The following is a 22,727-nucleotide window of genomic DNA, read 5'->3' on the forward strand; positions in this document are numbered from 1 at the left end:
AGTCTGGGGGTTGGGGGTCTGCAGAATGGATGAAGGTGGAAAAAAAGAGCAAGAAAAATGAAAGTTTTTATTTTACCTTCTTAAAAATTCCTTCTCGGATGCTTTTCCTTTTTTAATGTAGATCCAAGTTTCTGACTTATATAATTTTCTTCTTCATGAAGAACTTCCTAAACATTTCTGTCTGGACAGGTTCACTGGCAATGAATTCCCTCAGTTTTTGCTTTACTGAGAAAATCTTTATTTCTCCTTCACTTCTGAAGGATAATTTTGCTTGATATAGAATTCTATTTTTTTTCTTTCAACACTTTAAATATTTCACAACACTGTCTGCTTGCTTGCATGGTTTCTGAAGTCCCCTGTAATTCCTATCCTGTTTCTCTATAGATAAGACCCCTCCACCGCCACCCTGTCTTCTTTCAAGGCTTTATCATTGGTTTTCTATAATTTAAATATGGTCTATCTAAGTGTAGATTTTTTTTGGTATTTATCTTGGTGTTCTCTGAGCATCCTAGGTCTGTGGTTTTGTGTCTTTCATTAATTTTGGAAACTTGTCTGTCATTATTACTTCAAATATTTCACCTTATTCTTTGTCTTTCTTCTCCTTTTGGTACTCCAAGTGTGCATATGCTATAACTTTTGGAACTTCCCCACAGTTCTAGAATATTTTGTTCTGCCTTTTTTTTGTTGTTATTGTTCTTTTTTCTCATGTTAGTTTGGGAACTTTCTACTGGCACATTTTTAACCTGATTCTTTCCTTGGCTGTGCTGAGTATACCGATGAGCCCATTAAATGCTTTCTTCATTTCTATTACAGTGCTTTTGATTTGTAGGATTTCTTTTTGATTATTTGTTATAGTTTCCATCTCTCTGCTTACATTATCCATCTGTTCTTGAGTGTTGTCTAGTTTTTCCATTACAGCCTGTAACATATTAATCATAGTTATTTTTAATTCCAGGGAATTAAAAAGCATCTGGTTCTAATGCTTCCTTTTTCTCTACAGGCTGTGTTTTTTCTTGCCTTTTAGCATACCTTGTAATATTTTATTAAATGTTGAACATGATGTATTGGGTAATAAGAACTGAGGTAAAAGCCTTTAGTGTAAGGTTCTGTGTTAATCTGTCTAAGAGTTGGGTTGTGTTTAATGTTTGCTGTAACTGTAGATGTCAGAGGCTTCATATTTGTCTGGCATCTTTGTTTTTATCTCTCCTGTGGCCTTTGGGCTCCTTGAATAGAGTCTGTGCCTTGCAGCTCTATCAGCTGTAATCCAGTGTTATACTGGAGCCCTATTGATGTGGTGCTAAGGTGCTGGGGAGAGGAAGCATGCTGTAATCATTTGATTAAATCTCAGTCTTTTCAGAGGCCTATGTGCCTGGGCTGTGACCTTCACAAGGGTTCCTTAGCTTTTTTCCCCTTCCCTTAGGTTCTGGTAAAATCTTTCCCCCTCAAGAGTAAGCATTTGCTTTGGAGAACTCTCTGGGCGTATTTCACAATGCTTTCCCCTCCTCCTGTCATAGCCATGAAGGGATCTTTCTTGGCTTCATGATAAGAACCTGGTAGGGTTCCTGAAAGTAGGTCCTCAAAAGCATGGGGCCCCCACCAAGACTTCAGACTCCAGAAGTTTCTCACTCTCAAGCTAGTCCATGCTCACCTCCAGCAATTCATCAAAATCATCATGTAAGTGTTTCTACCCATTTATGTCTCCAGCACCTTCTGCTTCAGGTAAGCAGAGTCTCTGTGTTCACTCACCATCTCTCCAAATTTGGGGGTGGTAGTTTACCCTCTGATTTCAAATCCTTGATGGGTCTGAGAAAATCTGTTTATTTCCAGTTTACTCAGAATGTTTCTGTTGTAAGAACAGGAGTGATGACTTCCAAGCTCTTTACATGTTGGAGCTGAAACCAGAAGTTCTGAGTCTATATTTTTGAAGTAATGGAAAATCTAAACCACCTGGGCTTAAACAACAAGGGAATTTCTTTGCTCGTGTAACTGGGTATTTTAGAGGTAGTTCAAGACTTATGTTTCATTTGATCTCGTGGCTCAACAACGCTGATAAGAACACAGATTCCTTTCATTCTTCTGTTCTAGCTCCTCAGTATCATCTGCAAGCTGGGTACAAGGTGGCTGTCAAAGATTTCCAGGCTATGTGCTCCCTCTGAGAAAGAACAACTCTTCCCAATGCTGAAAAAAATATCTTTGGTTTCTACCTTGATTGAACAATCCCAGGTCACGTGTTCATCGTATACGTTAGCTATTGCCATGAAATGCTGTGTAATAACCACACCGTCTTGGTGCCATTTAACAACGAGTGTTACTCATGTGGCTGGCAGTCATCTGAAAGAAGATCTGCTAATGTCATCTGGGCTCACTCCTGCGTCTGCAGGTTGGTGGGGGTGTGCTGATGTAGGCTGGGTTGACCAGATGGCTCTACTTTAAGCCAGGAAGGCTCTGTTCTACCTCCCTTGCTCTCATAGGCTCTGAGGCTGAGTCATGTTATTGTCATAGAAATGGCAGGGGTGCAAGAAGAGAAATGGAAACAGAAAGCTTCTTATGGTCTATGTGTGAAACTGGCACTTGTCCATTCTGCCCACATGTTGCCAGTCAAAGCAAGTACCATGGCCAAGGCCAAAATCAAGGGGCAGGAAAGTACACACTGCTCAGGATGAAGCCATGATGAGGGTGTAAATATAGGTGAAGATTGAGGTTAAATACTCAATCTATTGCTCTCACAAGTAAACCAGCCACTGTTTTCACAGGAATTCCAATGCCTCAATTGACAAGGACCAGTCAAAACCCAGGCCTCGGAGCTGCTGATTGATTTGCACTGTATTTGTTTGCTAGGGCTACCGGAACAAAGTACCGCAGACTGGCTGACTTAAACAACAGAAGTTAATCTTTTTACCTTGGCCTGCAGATGGTCATTTCTCCTCCCTGTGTCTTTACATGGTCTTCCCTCTGTGCATGTCCTTGCCCTAATTTCCTCTTCTTATAAGGACTCCAGTCATACTGGATAAAGGCCCACCCCCTGAAAAGTAACCCAAAATGCCCATTGCATGGAAGGGACTGAGGAAGCAGCACTGTGGGTGGGCACACCCCAGACCACAGCATATACAGCCAGGAACATGGCTGGGTCAGCCCTTATCACAAGGCGTGAAAGCAGGATACTTCTTCCACCCCAGGGGGATGTTGAGGGCTCTATTCTGCTGTGATAGGAAACACAAGCCTTTCACTCTCTGATGGCTGCTGGAAGTCCCTCTCTAGCGCAAAGAATTCTTTTGCCATGTATTTATGTAAGAAGATGGAAAAGGACTACTTTGACTATTACATCAAAATCAAACAGAGTGGGCAATAACCCCCCCCCAAGGAATCTGGTAACCTCTCAGCCAATTTCTTGGACAGGCTCCACGTCAAGCATGACTGGATGGCGGGCCCCCATTGGCATCTCTAAAACAACACAAACTTTACAGGTGAGTGACGCTTTTCTTGGCACACCTGAGCCATTCCTTCCTAGTGGTGAGCAGCAGTAATGCACTATTAAGTACCATCACGGGTGTTTTTAAGGTAAGCTCAAGGTGAACAGGTCATGAAAAGTCATCGTTGTGAGCACTTGTGACTGGGGGCAGGGGGTCAGTGCATTCATCCCTCTGTATCCACAGGGGATTGGTTCCAGGACCCACCCAGCCCCATGGATACCAAAATCCACAGACGCTCAAGTCCCTTCCATAAAATGGCATCATACCATCAGCCCTCTGTTTCTGCAGGTTCCACATCTGTAGCTACTGAGGGCCAGCTGCATTCACGTGCTAGTCTATCCTGGGGACCACCCTTAGCCATCCCTGTGGAAGAGCCAATGCTGATGGACTCACAGGATTAGTTTGCTGGGGCTGCAGTACCTAAGCACCACATGCTGGGGGTCTTAAACAACGGAGGTACGTTGTGTCACAGTTCTGGAGGCTTGAAGTTCGAAATCGAGGTATTGGCAGGGTTGCTTCCTTCTTATGACTATGAGGAAGACTCTGTCCTGTGCCTCTTTCCTGGCTTCAGGTAGTTTGCTGGCAATCTTTGGTGTTCCTGGCCTTGTGGATGGATAACCCCAATCTCAGTCTCCATCTTTAAGTGGCATTCTGCGTGTGTGTCTCTGTGTCCAGATTTCCCTTTCTTATAAGGACACTAGTCATATTGGATTAGGGCACACCTAATGACCTCATATTACTTTAACTAATTACACCTGCAACTACCCTATTTCCAAATAAGGTCACATCCTAAGGCACTGAGACTTAGGACTTCAACACATGAATTGGGGTGGGGGGGTTACGATTGATCCTATAAAAATATGCAAGGCACTCATTAACCATGTAGACTCTATTTCTTATAATTAACACCAATATAGATTAGTAGCATCAAATCAAAAGGATATATAGTACTTGGGCTTCCCTGGTGGCGCAGTGGTTGAGAGTCCGCCTGCCGATGCAGGGGACATGGGTTCGTGCCCCGGTCCGGGAGGATCCCGCATGCCGCGGAGGGGCTGGGCCCGTGAGCCATGGCCGCTGGGCCTGCGTGTCCGGAGCCTGTGCTCCGCAACGGGAGAGGCCACAGCAGTGAGAGATCCGCGTACCGCAAAAACAAAACAAAACAAAACAAAAACCAAGAGTAGATACCCTTGACTTGCTCCTGATCTTAGCAGGAAAATATCCAGTTTTTCACTATCAAGTATGATTTTAGCTGTTTTGGTTGGTTGGTTGGTTGATTTTTGTTGGGTTTTTTTGGTGGGGGGCACACTGTGGGGCTTGTGGGATCTTAGTTCCCCAACCACAGATAGAACCTAGGCGCTCAGTAGTGAAAGCTCAGAGTCCTAACCACTGGACCACCAGGAAATTCCCTAGCTGTTTTTTTAAATATTCTTTTTCAAATTGAGGAAGTTTTCCTCTATTCCTAGTTTTCTAGGCATTTTTATCATGGGTACTGGATATACCCATGTCAAATGCTTTTTCTACATTTAACATGATCAGATTTTTTTCTTTAGCTTGTCAATGTGGTGAATTGATTTAATCAATTTTCAGATGCTGAACCAGCCTTGCATATTTGGAATAAATCTCACTGGTCATGGTGAAAGAATTGTACAAAAGAACTGTACAAAAGAATTGTAATTCTTTTTTATGTATTGGATTCAATTTGCTAATATTTTATTGAGGATTTTTGCATCTATGTTCACAAGAGATATTGGTCTATAGTTTTTCATTCTTGTAATGTCCTGTGTGATTTTGGTATTAGGGTAATGCTAGCCTCATAGAGTCAGTTAGAAAGTATGCACTCTGCTTCTACTTCCTTTAAGAAATTGTAGGAAATTGGTGCAATTTTTTCCTTAATTATTTGGTAGAATTCATCAGCAAGGCCATATGGGCCTGGTGTTTTCTGTTTTGGAACACTATTAACTATTGATTCAATTTTTTTAGCAGGCCTTTTCAGATTATCTCTTGTTCTTTGTGTGAGTTGTGGTAGACTGATAGATATGATAGATGTGGTTGACTTATTTGTAGACTCATGAAATAAACTCAAGAAATTGGTCTATTTCATCTAGTTTATCAAATGTGCCAGTATAGAGTTATTTATAATATTCCTTTATTATCTTTTTAATTTCCATAGGATTAGTAATAGCTCCTCTTTCATTTCTGATATTAGCAATTTTTATTTTTTCTTCTTAGTAAACCCAGCTAAAGGTTTATCAATTTTATGGATCTCTGCAAAGAACCAATGTTGGGTTTTGTTGACTTCCTCTGTTGAATTCCTATTTTCAACTTCATTGATTTCTCTTCTAATTTTTATTATTTCTTTTCTTTTGTTTATTTTGGATTTAATTTGGTCTTCTTTTCTAGTTTCCTAAGGTAAAAGATTAAATTAGAGATTTTGGATTCTTCTTTTCTATTACAAGCATTCAATGCTTTAAATTTCCCTGTAAGCACTGCTTTCACTACACCCCATAAGTTTTGATAAGTTACAATCTCTTTTTCATTTATTTCAAAATATTTTAAAATTTCTCTTGAGATTTCTTCTTTGACTAATGAGTTATTTAGAAGTATGGTGTTTAACCTCCAAGTTTTTGGGGTTTTCCAAGTACTCTGTTCCAGCTATGTCTGTTATTGAATTCCAGTTTAATTTCATTACGGTCTGAAAGCATACTTTGTATGATTTTTATTCTTTTAGATTTGTTGAGGTGTGTTTATGTTCCAGAATGTGGTCTACTTTGGTGGATGTTCCATGTGAGCTTGAGAAGAATGTGTATTTTGTTCTTCACCCACACCAAAAGCATGAGGGTATTTTTCTCTGATCTTCATAGTGAGAATCTGGTAGGGCTCCTGGAAGCAAAACTCACTCAAGTCTGAGGACCCCTGCCAAAGACCCAGAGTTTTTAACTCTCAGACCTGCCCACACTGAGCCCCACAGAAATTTGTCAATTACAGTTCCGGTTTTCCTACTTCAGTACTGGTTCCTGTGGAGTTTTCTGCTCCTGGGATTCTGCCCAGTAAGTTGTGATTCTCTGTGTCTGGCAGTCCCTTCAGTTTTGGGGGAGAGTGGTTTGCCCTGTGACCTGGATCTAAGAAGAGTGGTTGATTTTCAGCTAGTTCAGCTTTTTCCTTGCTGTGAAGACAGGAGGGATGGCTGCCAAGCTCCTTACATGCTAGACCAGAAAGTGGAAGTCTCACTCTGAGGCTTTTAAAATCTCTGCGTGTCAGTCTTGTATCTTATCTGGATTGATGTTTCATAATGGCAGTGACCACATCTTATTAATAATACCATATAATAGTTTTCAGTGCTCAGTATATGCCAGACATCTTATTAATGAGTACTTTACATATATTACATTTTGTACTACTACTACTAATAGCTAACTTTTTTTTTTTTTTTTTTTGCGGTATGCGGGCCTCTCACTGTTGTGGCCTCTCCTGTTGCGGAGCACAGGCTCCGGATGCGCAGGCTAAGTGGCCATGGCTCACGGGCCCAGCTGCTCCGCGGCATGTGGGATCTTCCCAGACCGGGGCACGAACCCGTATCCCCTGCATCGGCAGGCGGACTCTCAACCACTGCGCCACCAGGGAAGCCCCAAATAGCTAACATTTAATAAGTGTTTTCTATGTCCCAGGATCCATGCTAATAGCATCTCATTTATTTCTCTTAATCCTTACACCCCCAAAAAACAAAAACAAATCAAAATAAAGTGAAACCAAACAAAACCTGGGAAATAAGAACTAGTGTTAGCTGTGACAAAGCAAGAGAGAGGCATGGACATATATACACTACCAAACGTAAGGTAGATAGCTAGTGGGAAGCAGCCACATAGTACAGGGATATCAGCTCGGTGCTTTGTGACCACCTGGAGGGGTGGGAAAGGGAGGGTGGGAGGGAGGGAGATGCAAGAGGGAAGAGATATGGGAACATATGTATATGTATAACTGACTCACTTTGTTATAAAGCAGAAACTAACACACCATTGTAAAGCAATTATACCCCAATAAAGATGTTAAAAAAAAAAAAAAAAGAACTAGTGTTAGAGATGGGGAACTGAGGTTCAGAGGGCTGGGATAACTTGCCAAAGTCCCACAGCTAGCGAGTGATGTGGTCCAGGGATCCAAAGCCAGACATGTCCGACTTCAGAACCCAGGCATCAACAACCAGGGCGTACTGCCTCCAGGTGGATTTGGTTCTATCCTCCATATGGTGTGTCTTGTATGACAAGCATCCCAAAAATGTCTTGACTGAGTGGCTCTTTAGAACAAAATACTTCCAGCTGTTCTAAAGTTTTGAAGCAGCTCTAATTAGTATAAGCATACCTCTGAGATCTGTGTTAAACTCAGGAAGTCTACTGCCGGGTGTGTATGTGATGTGCCACTTGAAATGAGCTGCCACTCGGAATGAAAGGAAAGGAGTAGACATGCTTCCTGCCTTCGAAAGATCACGGTCACAGTGAACAGTTAGAACATTCAAAGAGAACGTTCAAAGATTCTGCTTTCATAGGGCAACTCATGAACATGTGCAAATGAAAATAAATACTACATGCACAGTGTGAGGCAGTGGGAAAAACATTGACTTGGCAAAAACCTAACAGACTTGGGTTTTGAAATCGTTTCTGCCACAACTATGACTCTTAAAACTTGGAGAACATTTCTTAACCTCTCTGAGTTTTGATTTTCTCACCCATCCAATGAATACAATTAATGTCTGCCTCCTAAGACCCAAATGAAAAAAATGCATCAAAAGAACCTGTGACGGGAGAATTGAATAAATATATGTTCTCTGGCTTTTGTATTCAAGGACTATAATTTGGGGGTTTACACCTTGTGATGGGAAATGTATGACTTTCATTTGGATGGACAGATCAGATCCCATGATCCTGAGAAAGTTATGTAACCTTTCTAAACATCAATGTTCTTCCTTTTTTTTTTTTTTAATTTGACAAATCCCTATTGAACATCTACTATGTTTTAGGCACTGGACTAGGCCAGCAGAGGCATGACCAACACAATCCCTACCCTCTAGGGGCCCACAGTACTTGTCTGTAGGTACACTCATAGGGCCCCATAGGTGCTGAAGGACAAGAGATGCTGTGTGTAGCATACTGCTGGGCACATGGCCATTTAGTCTGCATCGCAAACCTAGTCCATGAAAGATGGAAGGATGCCAAAGAGAGGGTTAGGGGGTCTGTACTGGTTTTCTGTTGCTATAACGAATGACCATAAACTTAGTGGCTAAACAACACAGTTTTACTATATTATAGTTCTGTGGGTCAGAAACCTAACATGGATCTCACTGGGCTAAAATCTAGGCATCAGTAGCACTGCATTCCTCTCTGGAGACTCTAAGGGGAGAGTAAGGGGAGAGTTGAATTATGTTCACCACAAATTTATACGTTGAAGCCCTAACCTCCGATGTGACTATACTTGGAGCTAGAGCTTCTAGGAGGTAATTAAGGTTAAATGAAGTCATAAGGGTGGGGTCCTAATCCAATAGGATTAGTGGCCTTGTAAGAAGAGGAAGAGAGAGAGATCTCTCACACTGTGTGCACATACCAAGAAAAGGCACCCCCTACAAGCCAGGAAGAGGACTTGGTCTTGACTTCCAGCTTCCACAACTGTGAGAAATAAATTTCTGTTGTTTAAGCCACTAGGCTATTTTGTTAGGGCAGCCTGAGCAGACTAATATAAGGAGAATGCTTTTTTTTTTTCTTTTTCTGGATTCTGGAGGCTCTTCCATTCCCTGGCTCATGGCTCTCCACCCCAGCCTCAAAGCCAGCAATGTCACATCTCTCTGACCACAGCTGGAAAGGTGCCCTGCTTTGAAGTGCTCATGTGACTAGACTGGACCCACCTGGGTGATCCAGGAAATTACCCCCCCCATGCCAAAGTCCTCAACCCTAATCACATCTACAAAATTCCTTCTGCCTTTGAAGGCGATACCCACAGTTTCCAGGCACTAGGACGTCTTTGGGGAGCCACTGCTCTGCCTACCACAGGGTCCAAGGGGGTCTGTTTGGAGTTGGGGCACAGATTCTGGAGCAACATCTTAGAAGTGCACAGAAAGAGAGATGAGAAAGTCATGCCTTGTATTTCCAGGGCACCTGTATAGCTGCTTCTCTCCCACAGAGAACATACTCAGCCAAACAGGAAGTTGTCTGGCCAGACGTTTTCCCCCCAGACATGGTTATAGTGCATGTTCCCCAAATACTGAGAGTTACCAGCTCTGGTTTGCTGGTGACTTTTCTATAGCATATACTTGTTTCTGATCATTGGTAAAAGATACCATAATTTTCAAAACTCTTGTAATGGTGTCCTAATGTCATGGGGTGTTCCAGGACAAAGTGAACCCTAAGATTTTCTCCTGGTATTGATCTTCCTGTGGTCACCTTTCCTGCCACATTCTATGCCTGAATTCTGTCCCACCTTCCTCATCGAAGCACCTGCCAATGAAAGCTTCAAAATTTCTATTCTTTATTATACAGAGCTCTAATTTTTTTTTTTACTTTAAACTTAAAAAAAAAAACTTAAAAAAATACCTTTCAAACTTCTTTTAAACTTTCAACTATTCTCAAAGGGACATCACCTTTCAAAATCAAATACACAGTATTAGTTTCCTAGGGTTGCTGAAAATAATTATCATGAACTGGGTGGCTTAAAACAACAAAAATATATTCTCTCACAGCTCTGGAGGGTAGAAGTCTGAACTCAGGTGTGGGCAGGGCTATACTCCCTCCCAGCTCTAGGGGAGGACCCCTCCTTGCCCGTTCCAGCTTCTGGGTTACCAGCAATTCTTGGCATTCTTTAGTTTGTAGACACATCCCTGCCCCATTGTCACATGGCATTTTCCCTGTGTGTCTGTGTTTTCTTTTCTTATAAAGACTCCAGTCATTGGATTAGGATGCACCCTAATCCAGTAGGACCTCACTTTAGCTAGTTACATCTGCAAAACCCTATTTCCAATTAAAGTCACATTCTGAGGTTCCAGGTAGACATGAATTTGGGGGACCTTATTTAACTCCATATATACACTCATTATAATTATTTAACTAAATTACAGAATGGCTCTCCCTTACAAGAAATTCTGCCTTTATCCTAAGCTAAGTGGCTCAAACTGTAGCCAGTCTTGGAAAAAACACTTTTATTCTCCCCATAATCCTAAAAAAAACTGATTTAAAAGTCTCTGTCACTCTCTGACCTAGAAGTATTAGAATGTGATTTTTACTCTCAGGGGGAACTCAACACCATGGCCCTTTAAATTGGGCTTGAATAAATCAAGTGCCCACGCAGTGTTCTCGGGGGGGGGGGGGGGGGTTCACTGTTAACCTAATGCTGATGTTGGGAGTGAGAGGTTAAGTATTCTTTGGGGGAATGTGAAGTTGTGTTCTAGCAGAGCTGTGCCTGTAGGATTTGTACTTAATGGGGAGAAACGAACATGTTCCCAGTATGGATCTCAACTGCCCATATCATTGCTGTGCTTCTGAAGGTAGGTGTCGTTTTCTATGAACAGGTCAGGAGGAGTTAATGTGAGCAAGGAAAACTGTGTTTACTTCATACTAGATGAACACTGACGACTAACTGAACTGGGCTAGGAGAACCCAACATGTTTCGGGGGGTCCATCCATCCCCTGGTATCCCAAAGCCTGGATAACAGTGTGTCTGGATGCTGGCCTGCCGTGTTCTGTAACAATGATGTCATGAGAGGCACGCAGCAAACTCACACTCCTGCAAGTGTTTCTCTGCAGGTTGTTCACACTCTAAACCACTGGAAAGAGGTCTACACTGGATGGAGCACATCACCTGGGAAGACAGGACTTACGCTGGGATGAGAAGACAAATGTCATCCCCCTCTGGGCCATGTGGTTGCTGGTGCCCATGTGCTGAGCAGGTGAGACGGCGTCCCCATCAGGGGAAGGTGAACTGGCCCCTTAGGGCTGACAGCTGATGAGAGTAAGGCGGGGGGAACATCCATTAGTTACCCCCTAGTGGTTTGTGCTTTTTTTTTTTAATGAATCTGAATATTGTTGGACAGGACATGGGGTCTTTTTGCCACAGTCACCACAAGTCCCTAATGCTTCACTCTGGCCATAAACACTACCTCTTTGTTACTGGCAAGCTGACTTTTCAGCTTACAGTAGCTAAACTAATATTGATGGTCACATTTTTAAAAAGGCACCCTGTGTTACCCACCATAGACCGATTAAACTAGAAGACATCTTGCCCACACTCCTGCTTCCAGACAGACCTCAAGCTATGATTCTTGTAAAGCTCAGGTCAAGGGGGGTCCTGTCCCCAGAAGTCCCACATCAGAGTTCCAGGAAGAGTCTTAAAGGAGAGCAACCCAGTGGGCACATACCTTAGGCCAGTCAAGAAGACAGACAAGGGGACTTCCCTGGTGGTCCAGTGGTTGGGACTTCGCCTTTCAATGAGGGTGGTGCAGGTTCGATCCCTGGTCGCAGAGCTAAGATCCCCCACACCTCGCTGCCAAAGAGCCAAAACATAAAACAGAAGCAATATTGTAACAAATTCAACAAAGACTTTAAAAATCGTCCACATCAAAAAAATCATTAATATCAAAAAAAGAGAACATGCAAAACTCATTTCTTGGTGTGGATCTTGAGCTCAGCTAAATAAAACATTGTGCAAGGCCACACATGAACACGCTCCATACTCAGGTGGGGAAAGAAAGTGTGGCTTCCTTATTAACAATAGGAGAATGAATCTCCCTAGGGAGCCTCCCTGCCCGCACCCCTCAGGGTAACCGGGAACCAGCCTTGACAATGAACAATAATTCTGTCTTTGGGCTTTAGCCGTCTCCTTCAGTTCATAATAGTCTCCTTCAGGTAAATGCTCGGGTCTTTCAAATTCTGCCTCTCCTCCTTCCATTCCCTGAGATGGCACCTGGGAATGAGGAAGTACGTATCTTCTCTTGGGAACACTGCGGTGGGGGGAGTCCCTGTGCAGTTGTTCATGGAGTCCCCACGCTGGCGGGGGTGGGGAGGGGACAGTGTCCCTGGTAGTATCCCTTCTGAGGTCTCCAGCTGTGAATCCGTCAGGGTTCAGCAAGCTTCCACACTTAACCTTGGCCGTCTCAGCTCTTGCTGGCACGGCATGTGCACCTGTGGTCTGTCCTGCAGCCAAAACGGTGCTGTGTTCACTAAGCATTTCCTTTACCTCGCGGGCACACAGAAGACTGCATGTCCCAGCCTCCCTTGCATCTGGGTCTGGTCCTATGACTAGTTCTGGCCAATGGGATGTGGACGGAGTGACAGATGGCCCTCGTGAGACTGGTCCTCAGCTAAGGAGACCAATCAGTTATTTTACTCCAATCACCATGTCCCCCATGGTAAGCTGGCTGCAGCACCATCGAATCCTTTCCACATCCCTCCATGCAGTGTAGAACTTAACGCATCACTTCCTTGCTGCAGGGAAGACAAGGAGAGCCTGGAAGCTAAACTCAAGCTCGCTGTCTGATCAAAGCCTCTGAATTTTCTCTGTGTGGGTCCAGAGGGCCCTGTGAAGCAGCTCCTTCCACGATTCTAAAGGGACGAGTCAAATGCCCTCAGCTTTCAGTTTTGCCCTCAACCTATCCAAGAATTCAACCTAGAGAGCCGAGGTCAGGACACGTGTATCTCACCCCTGCTTTCCCATGTATCAAGTCTACAAATTCACATTCAAAGAAAGCAGCTCGTCCACAGGATCCCAACACTCATCCTACCAGGTCTAAGCTGGTCATTTCTAACTTGAACCAAAATACTGAAGAATCCCCTTAACTCGGCATGTTTTGAATTAATGGCTAGCCTTCTAAATCTCTGTTCCTTCTCAGGTGTTATGTGGTGTTTGAGGAGGGGGCTTCTTGCTGATGGAGGGAGGGAGCTCACGTCCATGTGCACAGGTCCAGGTCCAGCTGTGGCTCCTCTGCCTCCTTGGAGAGGCCCCTAGTCCACTCTTTGCAGTGGAGGCTGGAATTGTGGCTGGTGAGTGCGTGGTCCAGCTCTGGGCCCCGTCAGAGCCTGGGATCTCCTCTCTTGACTTAGCCTCCCAACCCAGCCCTCTCTGTTGCTAAAATCTGTTTGGGACTCACATTCAGTCCCCAGCCTGGGTGACTTTCCCTGCAGCTCTTGGCTACGAGTCACTTTGCCCCAACACAGCAACTCCTCTGTCAGTTTCCCAAGGCTTCACCACTATTGCCCACCCTCAGAGCCCAGGGGTCTCCCTGGATCCTTACGTGGCGCCTGGGTATCAAGGGCTCAGGGAAGTGCTAACTTGAATTCTCTTCTCCCTCTTGGCCTGATCAGAGGAGCTCTCACTCCATGTGGGAAACATGGCCAATGTTCTCTGCTTCTAAGTCTCCCCCAGTCTAAGGCGGAAGAGTCAGGACGTGCATCTCGCCATCTTCCCCATCACCATCCCTTCTCCTTCCCACAATTCCCTGGGGGCTCTCATTTCTACTTCCCATCAGCCAGGATGTCAAAGCCTCCTTCCCAAGGGGGGTCTCCACCTCCCCCTCACTTGGCTATTTTTGCAAAATTGTTGCTGTGTAATATACAGGGAACAGAAATAAAAATCTTACTGGTTTTTCTTACTTTCAAAACATTACTCTCCCACAAGCCTATCAATGACACTGAAGCTTGAACCAAAGATCCTGATTATTTTACTATGGAAAGAATGATTTATTTCCCTCAATGTTTCTGTTCTGATAAATATAACATTTCTTAGCATGCCCCACAAACTCACACTTACCTCCAACATATTCAGCGACCCCTCGCCCGTGCAGGGATCTGTGAGTGTGCAGCTGATCCAGGCGGTCTGCCATCCCCCTGCTGGACTGTCTTCATCTGCTCACACCTCCTCAGGGAGCTCCTGCTTTGCCCACCCTCAGAACATTGGCACAAAGCCTGGTGGTACGCAGGGAGTCAGTGTTCCCAGCATGATGGCTAATCCCCACATTGGGGGACCAGTAACCAAGAGCCTGCAGAAAAGTATATTTCAAAGTTTAAGTACAATTTCCAGGTGTTTCTAAAGCCCAGAGCTTCCAAAGTTTTGAAAAATTAGCATTCTGTGAATGCAGTTAAATCAGTCGGATGATCACCTGCACCTTTTTGCTTTGTTCTGTTTTGTACTTGGTGGCACGGAAAAGGATTGCCGCCCCGCAGTGATTCTGAACTTCCAGCTTTCTCTGTTTGATCCATGTTCCATTTGCCCAGGCTACACATTTCAGCAAGATATTTTTCACAAGAGTAGAGCTGAATAATCTCCCTGCCTTTTCCTCCTAATCACTTCCTGTGCCTGTAGGCACTCATGAGTCACTGCTCTGCATGGGTGCCCTCACGTTGCTCATTCATCTTGAGAAGCATCCCCCTGCAGCTCCAGGTTCATTCGTTTGTATTTTATTTCACAAAGGCCACTTGTGCCCTGGGCCTACCTTTTATTTTAATTATAATAATAAAAAAAAAACTAAGTCAAAGACTGGACTTGCATCCCTTTTTCCTTCTTAACTACAGGTGCCCATAGCTTATTACCTAAGATGCAAGGGGACAGGGGGAAGAGTGTGGACTTTGGGAAGACACAGACCTGAGTTTAAATTCTGGCTTTGCTGTTTATCAGCTGTGTGACCTTGGACATGTCATTAAACCTCTCTCGGTCTTAGATTTTGCAGGTGTAAAACAGCAGTATGATGCTATCGGCAGAACACTTCTCTTTCTGCCAGGTGGAAAGAAGCTCACCGAGGTTGGGACTGCAGATCCCACGTGGATAAGAGAGGACCACTGTGGCTGTCCATCGGACTTGTGTACAATGTAAGCCGGGGGGCCAAACGAGCCTTAGCCCAGTGACTCTGGGGATATTGGTAAGGAGGGAGGTGGTCCTTTCTTTGGATGAGACTAGATCTTGTTGTTTCTGGGTGTGAAAGAGTGCCCATCCTGGTGAGTGTGCTTGCTTGGATGTAAGCAATGACCACTGATGGCTGCCAGCATCACAAAAACAGGGGCCCCCAAGGGAGAGCACACCACCATGTATGAAGTACAGGAATCTGGTGAGCCTCTGGACCCAGAAGCCAATTTACAAGAAATACAGGGGACAGTGGAACATGTTAACACACACCACGGGGAGACAGTTAGTGAAATCCAGACTGTGGTCGGTTCTACAGGATAAAAGATCAATTTCTTCAACAAATAAATTGCAAGGAAAAAGTATGGAGAGGGTACCTACAAAATAAGAGAATTTAAATAGTTGTCAACCAGCACGTAGCCCTTACTTGGATCCTAATTCAAACAAACAAATGAAAAACTGTTAAAAAATTATGATATGTAAAATAAGTGGAAATTTGATCAATGACTAGCTATGTAATGACATTAAGGAATTATTGCACATTTTTGAGGTGTGATAATTGTATAGTGGTTATTTTTTTTAAGTTGCGTTTATTTAGAGATACTGTGTAGTAAAGCATTTAACCCTGCCCTAAGAGAGATCTGGCTTTCGTCCTCTGCTTCTAAGAGGTAACCTCTCTACACTTGGAATGTCATGCCTGAAAGGAGGGTCTTCATTTAGGGTGGGACTGGCCACACCAGAAAGTCTAATAATGTGATTGTGAGGGGCTTTGGGTCATGTGGCAGCAATTCAGCCTCCCGAGGCAAAGGGCTTGAGACTGAGCTCAGCCACATGGGCAGCAGACTGTGGAGCCCAGTAAAGCCCCTGGACTCCGAGGCCCAGGCAAGCTTCCCATGCACTCCGCGCATGTTGTCACATGTCAGTACCAGGAAAGGGAGGCTGTCCATGACTCCATAGGGAGGGGGCAACTGGCAGCGCCATGTTCAGAACTTTCCTGGACCCTGGACCTTCTTCCCTTGGCTGAATTTAACCCTTTGCCTGAAATAGACCATAACCATGAGTATAACGGCCTTCTGTGAGTTCTGTGAGTCCTTCTAGTGAATGCTCACACCCGAGGATCATTTGGGGAACGTGCCTCTCTAGTTTTGCAGGGGAGGTCAGAGTGGTCCCATGTATATTGCCTGCCCTTAAATGATGCAGATACAGACTGCACTATCTTGAAGTGAGAAGTGATAATACGATGGCTGAGGTATGTGGAGCAGAGTGCAGAACTATCCATGGATTGCAGGCCATTGTATGTCCTGTAGTTCCTACAATAAGCAGCTAGTCTGTTTGGGGAAACCTCTGCAGTTCACGTGATAGAGCTCCTTCCTCCCGTAACCAGTGCCCCATTAGGACTCCGGGATCCACTGGCTTCTCTTGATTCCCAGGTGGAAGGGGGTCCATGGGGGTGGCCTCAGTGCGTGGGCACCAAGCTAAGGCTCCAGCACAAGCAGCCATTGGTCCCAATTAGCCGGGACTTGGTGACCAGCCGGCTGCTGTTGAGGAAAGGTCCTCTCTGGACGTCGAAGGACAGCTGACAAAAGCCCTGCTGCAGGTCACAGACGGTGCCTGTTGGATGGAGTAGGGTGTGTGGTGTCCCAGCAAGTGGCTCCCGGTGCTTGAAGGAGGCCCTTGGGGAGACTGTGCTGAATGCTGGGGTGCTTTGCTCTGACCAGCATCTGCGCCCCTTGTTCTGTCTGGAAATCCCCATTGCGACAGCACTTGTCTGCCACTAGAGAGATGATAAAAGACCAGGTACTCCCCCCCTCCCCAGTGAGGGGTGTGTGGGCATGACCTCAGAAAAACGGGTCCTTAAGTCTGGAGCCAGTGACTCAAGGAGGCAGGAATTATTTAGATGCCATTCCGGCAGCCAGGGTGGGGGTGTTCAGTGTTATTGCAGTGCCAGTGGCAATTCCAGATGAGAAAGCTCTAGCCTCCAGGGTGGCAGTGGTGGGGCCCAGGCCCAGCACCCAGGTCTCCGGGTGGCTGTAAGATGCAACCTGGCAGTGGGGGTCCAGCCTCAGTATTCAGGGCTTGGAGATGGCCGTGGCCTCAGCATCTGCATCCAGGGGCCACACAGATGACAAAGGCGTCAGCTCGTGCATTCCAGTCTCCAAGGTGGCAGCCGTGGTGGAGTCAGCTCATGCACTCAAGGTCTAGCATGTCAGCTCATGCGCTCAAGCTCTAGGGTGTCAGCTCATGCAGTCAAGGTCTAGCATGTCAGCTCATGCGCTCAAGCTCTAGGGTGTCAGCTCATGCAATCAAGGTCTAGGGTGTCAGCTCATGCATTCAAGGTCTAGGGTGTCAGCTCATGCACTCAAGCTCTAGCATGTCAGCTCATGCACTCAAGCTCTAGGGTGTCAGCTCATGCAGTCAAGGTCTAGGGTGTCAGCTCATGCATTCGGGATCCACATCGCATCCCAACCAGGCCACTCCTTTGACACGACCTTGGCTAACAGTCCAGCCTCCTAAATTCCTTTAGCTTCTTCCCATTTTCTGATCATGGTTCCATGCTTTTCTCTTGATTTGATCAGTCAATAAATTCCTCTACTCCTTAATTTAACTGAGCTTTCTGTTTGTAACCAAGACCCTGGACCAGTTGCATAGCCCTTTGCTCACATTTTTCTCATTTCTGGCCCCGTGGCCCCATCGAATCCTGTCTGCCTCCTCTGGGGTCCACTGGCCCCTACGTGTCTCCTTTTCCCTGCATCTCTCCTGACCACTCCCATCCGCGCAAATCTTCCAGGGTCTGTGCAGAGGAAGTCCTGTCTCCTCCAGACCTCAGATGTTTCACGATGCTACTTTGTAAGGACACACACTTTTAAAATTAAGGCAAGAAAACTCCCTTTCTCTGCTTTAGAATGATCAAAATACACCCCCAAGCACATAATGGAGTAGATACTTCAATGAGGGGAAGCAGGACAGAGGAAAAACTACCTGGAAGAAAATAATTGGTCTATAGAAAGACCTGTGTGTGAATGTTCATAGTAGCTTTAGCCCAATAGCCCAATACTGGAAACAACTCAAATTTCCATTAACAAAAGAATAGATAAACAAACTGCAGTCTATTCATACAATGGAATACGACACAGCAACTAGAATGATAGAATTATTGCTACAAACAATGAGATGGATGGATCTTATAAACATAATGTTGAAGGAAAGAAGACAGACAAAAGAGTACATAATGACAACTAACTGCTGAACAATCATCGACAGGAAGACACTGGAACTCATCAAAAAAGATACCCAGGAGAAGCCACAATTAGATGGTAGGAGAGGCGCAATCACAATAAAATCAAATCCCATAGCTGCTGGGTGGGTGACTCACAAACTGGAGAACACGTATACCACAGAAGTCCACCCACAGGACTGAAGGTTCTGAGCCCCACGTCAGGCTTCCCAACCTGGAGGTCCGGCAACGGGAGGAGGAATTCCAACAGAATCAGACTTTGAAGGCTAGTGGTATTTGATTGCAGAACTTCAACAGGACTGGGGGAAACAGAGACTCCACTCTTGGAGGGCACACACAAAGTAGTATGTGCATCAGGACCCAGGGGAAGGAGCAGTGACCCCCATAGGAGACAGAACCAGACCTACCTGCTAGTGTTGGAGGGTCTCCTGTAGAGGCAGGGGGTGGCTGTGGCTCACCATGCGGACAAGGAGCCATTAGCCTCACCAAAGAGCTGGGTAGGCTCCAGTACTGGTTGCCTCAGGCCAAACAACCAACAGGGAGGGACCCCAGCCCCACCCATTAACAGACAAGTGGATTAAAGTTTTACGGAGCTCTGCCCACCAGAGCAACAGACAGCTCTACCCACCACCAGTCCCTCCCATCAGGAAGCTTGCACAAGTCTCTTAGATAGCCTCATCCACCTGAGGGCAGACAGCAGAAGCAAGAACTACCATTCTGCAGCCTGTGGAAGGAAAACCACATTCACAGAAAGATACACAAAATGAAAAGGCAGAGGACTATATACCAGATGAAGGAACAAGACAAAACCCCAGAAAAACAACTAAATGAAGTGGAGATAAGCAGCCTTCCAGAAAAAGAATTCAGAATAATGAGAGTGAAGATGGTCCAGGACCTTGGAAAAAGAATGGAGGCAAAGATCAAGAAGATGCAAAAAATGTTTAAAAAAGACCCAGAAGAATTGAAGAACAAACAAATAGAGGTGAACAGTACAATAACTGAAATGAAAAATACACTAGAAGGAATTAATAGCAGAATAACTGAGGCAGAAAAACAGATAAGTGACCTGGAAGACAGAATGGTGGAATTCACTGCCGTGGAACAGAATAAAGAAAAAAGAATGAAAAGAAATGAAGACAGCCTAAGAGACCTCTGGGACAACATTAAACACACCAACATTCACATTATAGGAGTCCCAGAAGGAGAAGAGAAAGAAATACATGAAGATATTATGGTCAAAAACTTCCCTAACATGGGAAAGGAAATAGCCACCCAAGACCAGGAAGTACAGGGAGTCACAGAAAGGATAAACCCAAGAAGAAACACGCCAAGTCACATAGTAATCAAATTGACAAAAATTAAAGGCAAAGAAAAAATTTTAAAAGCAACAAGGGAAAAATGACAACATACAAAGGAACTTCCATAAGGTTAACAGCTGTTTTCTCAGCAGAAACTCTACAATCCAAAAGGGAGTGACACAATATACTTAAAATGATGAAGGGGAAGAACCTACAACCAAGATTACTCTACCTGGCAAGGATCTCATTCAGATTCGATGGAGAAATCAAAAGCTTTACAGACAAGCAGAAGCTAAGAGAATTCACCACCACCAAACCAGCTCTACAACAAATGCTAAAGGAACTTCTCTAAGTGGGAAACACAAGAAAAGCAAAGGACCTATAAAAACAAGCTCATAACAATTAAGAAAATGGTAATAGGAACATACATATCGATAATTACCTTAAACGTGAATGGATTAAATGCTCCAACCAAAAGACACAGGCTCGCTGAATGGATACAAAAACAAGACCAATACATATGCTGTCTACAAGAGACCCACTTCAGACATAGCGACAGATACAGACTGAAAGTGAGGGGATGGAAAAAGATATTCTATGCAAATGGAAATCAAAAGAAAGCTGGAGTAGCAATACACATATAAGATAAAATAGACTTTAAAATAAAGACAACAAGAGACAAAGAAGGACACTACATAATGATCAAGGGATCAATCCAAGAAGAAGATATAACAATTATAAATATATATGCACCCAACATAGGAGCATCTCAATACATAAGGCAACTGCTAACAGCTATAACAAAGGAAATCGACAGTAACACAGTAATAGTAGGGGACTTTAACACCTCACTTACACCAATGGACAGATCATCCAGACAGAAAATTAATAAGGAAACACAGCTTTAAATGACACAATAGACCAGGTGGATTTAATTGATATTTATAGGACATTCCATCCAGAAACAGCAGATTACACTTTCTTCTCAAGTGCACATAGAACATTCTCCAGGATAGATCACATCTTAGGTCACAAATCAAGCCTTGGTAAATTTAAGAAAATTGAAATCATATTAAGCATCTTTTCTGACCACAACAGTATGATATTAGAAATCGATTACAGGGAAGAAAATGTAAAAAACACAAACACATGGAGGCTAAATGATATGTTACTAAATAACCAAGAGATCACTGAAAAAATCAAAAAGGAAGTCAAAAAATACCTAGGGACAAATGACAACAAAAACACGATGATCCAAAACCTATGGGATTCAGCAAAAGCAGTTCTAAGAGGGAAGTATATAGTAATACAAGCCTACCTCAAGAAACAAGAAAAATCTCATATAAATAATCTAATCTTACACCTAAAGGAACTAGAGAAAGAAGAACAAACAAAACCCAACGTTAGCAGAAGGAAAGAAATCATAAAGATCAGAGCAGAAATAAATGAAATAGAAACAAAGAAAACAGTAAAGATCAATAAACCTAAAGCTGGTACTCTGAGAAGATAAACAAAATTGATAAACCACTAGCCAGACTCATCAAGAAAAAAAGGGAGAGGACTCAACTCAATAAAATTAGAAATGAAAAAAGAGAAGTTACGACAGACACCACAGAAATACAAAGCATCCTAAGAGACTACTACAAGCAACTGTATGCCAATAACATGGACAACCTGGAAGAAACTGACAAATTCTTAAAAAGGCATAACCTTCCAAGATTGAACCAGGAAGAAATAGAAAATATGAACAGACCAATGACAAGTAATGAAATTGAAACTGTGATTAAAAATGTTCCAACAGGGCTTCCCTGGTGGTGCAGTGGTTGAGAGTCCGCCTGTCAATGCAGGGGACACGCGTTCATGCCCCAATCCGGGAAGATCCCACATGCAGCGGAGCAGCTGGGCCCGTGAGCCATGGCCACTGAGCCTGCGCGTCTGGAGCCTGTGCTCCGCAACGGGAGAGGCCACAACAGTGAGAGGCCTGCATACGCAAAAAAAAAAAAAAAAAAAAAAAAATCTTCCAACAAAAATTCAGGACCAGATGGCTTCACAGGTGAATTCTATCAAACATTTACAGAAGAGCTAACCCCCATCCTTCTCAAACTCTTCCAAAAAATTGCAGAGGAAGGAACACTCCCAAACTCATTCTATGAGGCCACCATCACCCTGATACCAAAACCAGACAAAGATACTACAAAAAAAAGAAAATTACAGACCAATATCACTGATGAATATAGATGCAAAACTCCTCAACAAAATACTAGCAAACAGAATCCAACAACGCATTAAAAGGATCATACACCATGATCAAGTGGGATTTATCCCAGGGATGCAAGGATTCTTCAGTATATGCATATCAATCAATGTGATACACCATACTAACAAGTTGAAGAATAAAAACCATATGATCATCTCAATAGATGCAGAAAAAGCTTTTGACAAAATTCAACACCCATTTATGATAAAAACTCTCCAGAAAGTGGTCACAGAGGGAACCTACTTCAACATAATAAAGGCCATACATGACAAACCCACAGCAAACATCATTCTCAATGGTGAAAACTGAAAGCATTTCCTCTAAGATCTGGAACAAGACAAGGATGTCCACTCTCACCATTACTATTCAACATAGTTTTGGAAGTCCCAGCCATGGCAATCAGAGAAGAAAAAGAAATAAAAGGAATACAAATTGGAAAAGAAGTAAAACTGTCACTGTTTGCAGATGACATGATACTATACATAGAGAATCCTAAAGATGCCACCAGAAAGCTACTAGAGCTAATCAATGAATTTGGTAAAGTTGCAGGATACAAAATTAATGCACAGAAATCTCTTGCATTCCTATATACTAATGATGAAAAA

The 22,727-nt window shown here is 43.8% G+C and overlaps 1 long non-coding RNA gene across 2 annotated transcripts in view; it reads right to left on the reverse strand.

The window, feature by feature from the left end:
* Nucleotides 1-8,071: 8,071 nt before the first annotated feature.
* LOC307198914 overlaps nt 8,072-22,727 on the reverse strand; it is a 32,313-nt gene continuing 17,657 nt past the window's right edge. For both annotated transcript variants that reach the window (XR_013831713.1, XR_013831714.1), the window contains 3 exons: nt 14,247-14,475; nt 11,860-11,984; nt 8,072-11,444 (listed from right to left, as the gene is read on the reverse strand). This is a non-coding gene — a long non-coding RNA (uncharacterized lncRNA). The remainder of the gene's footprint in view (nt 11,445-11,859; nt 11,985-14,246; nt 14,476-22,727) is intronic.

This window comes from Stenella coeruleoalba (assembly GCF_951394435.1).
Source record: "Stenella coeruleoalba genome assembly, chromosome: 15".
NCBI classification, from domain to species: Eukaryota; Metazoa; Chordata; class Mammalia; order Artiodactyla; family Delphinidae; genus Stenella; species Stenella coeruleoalba.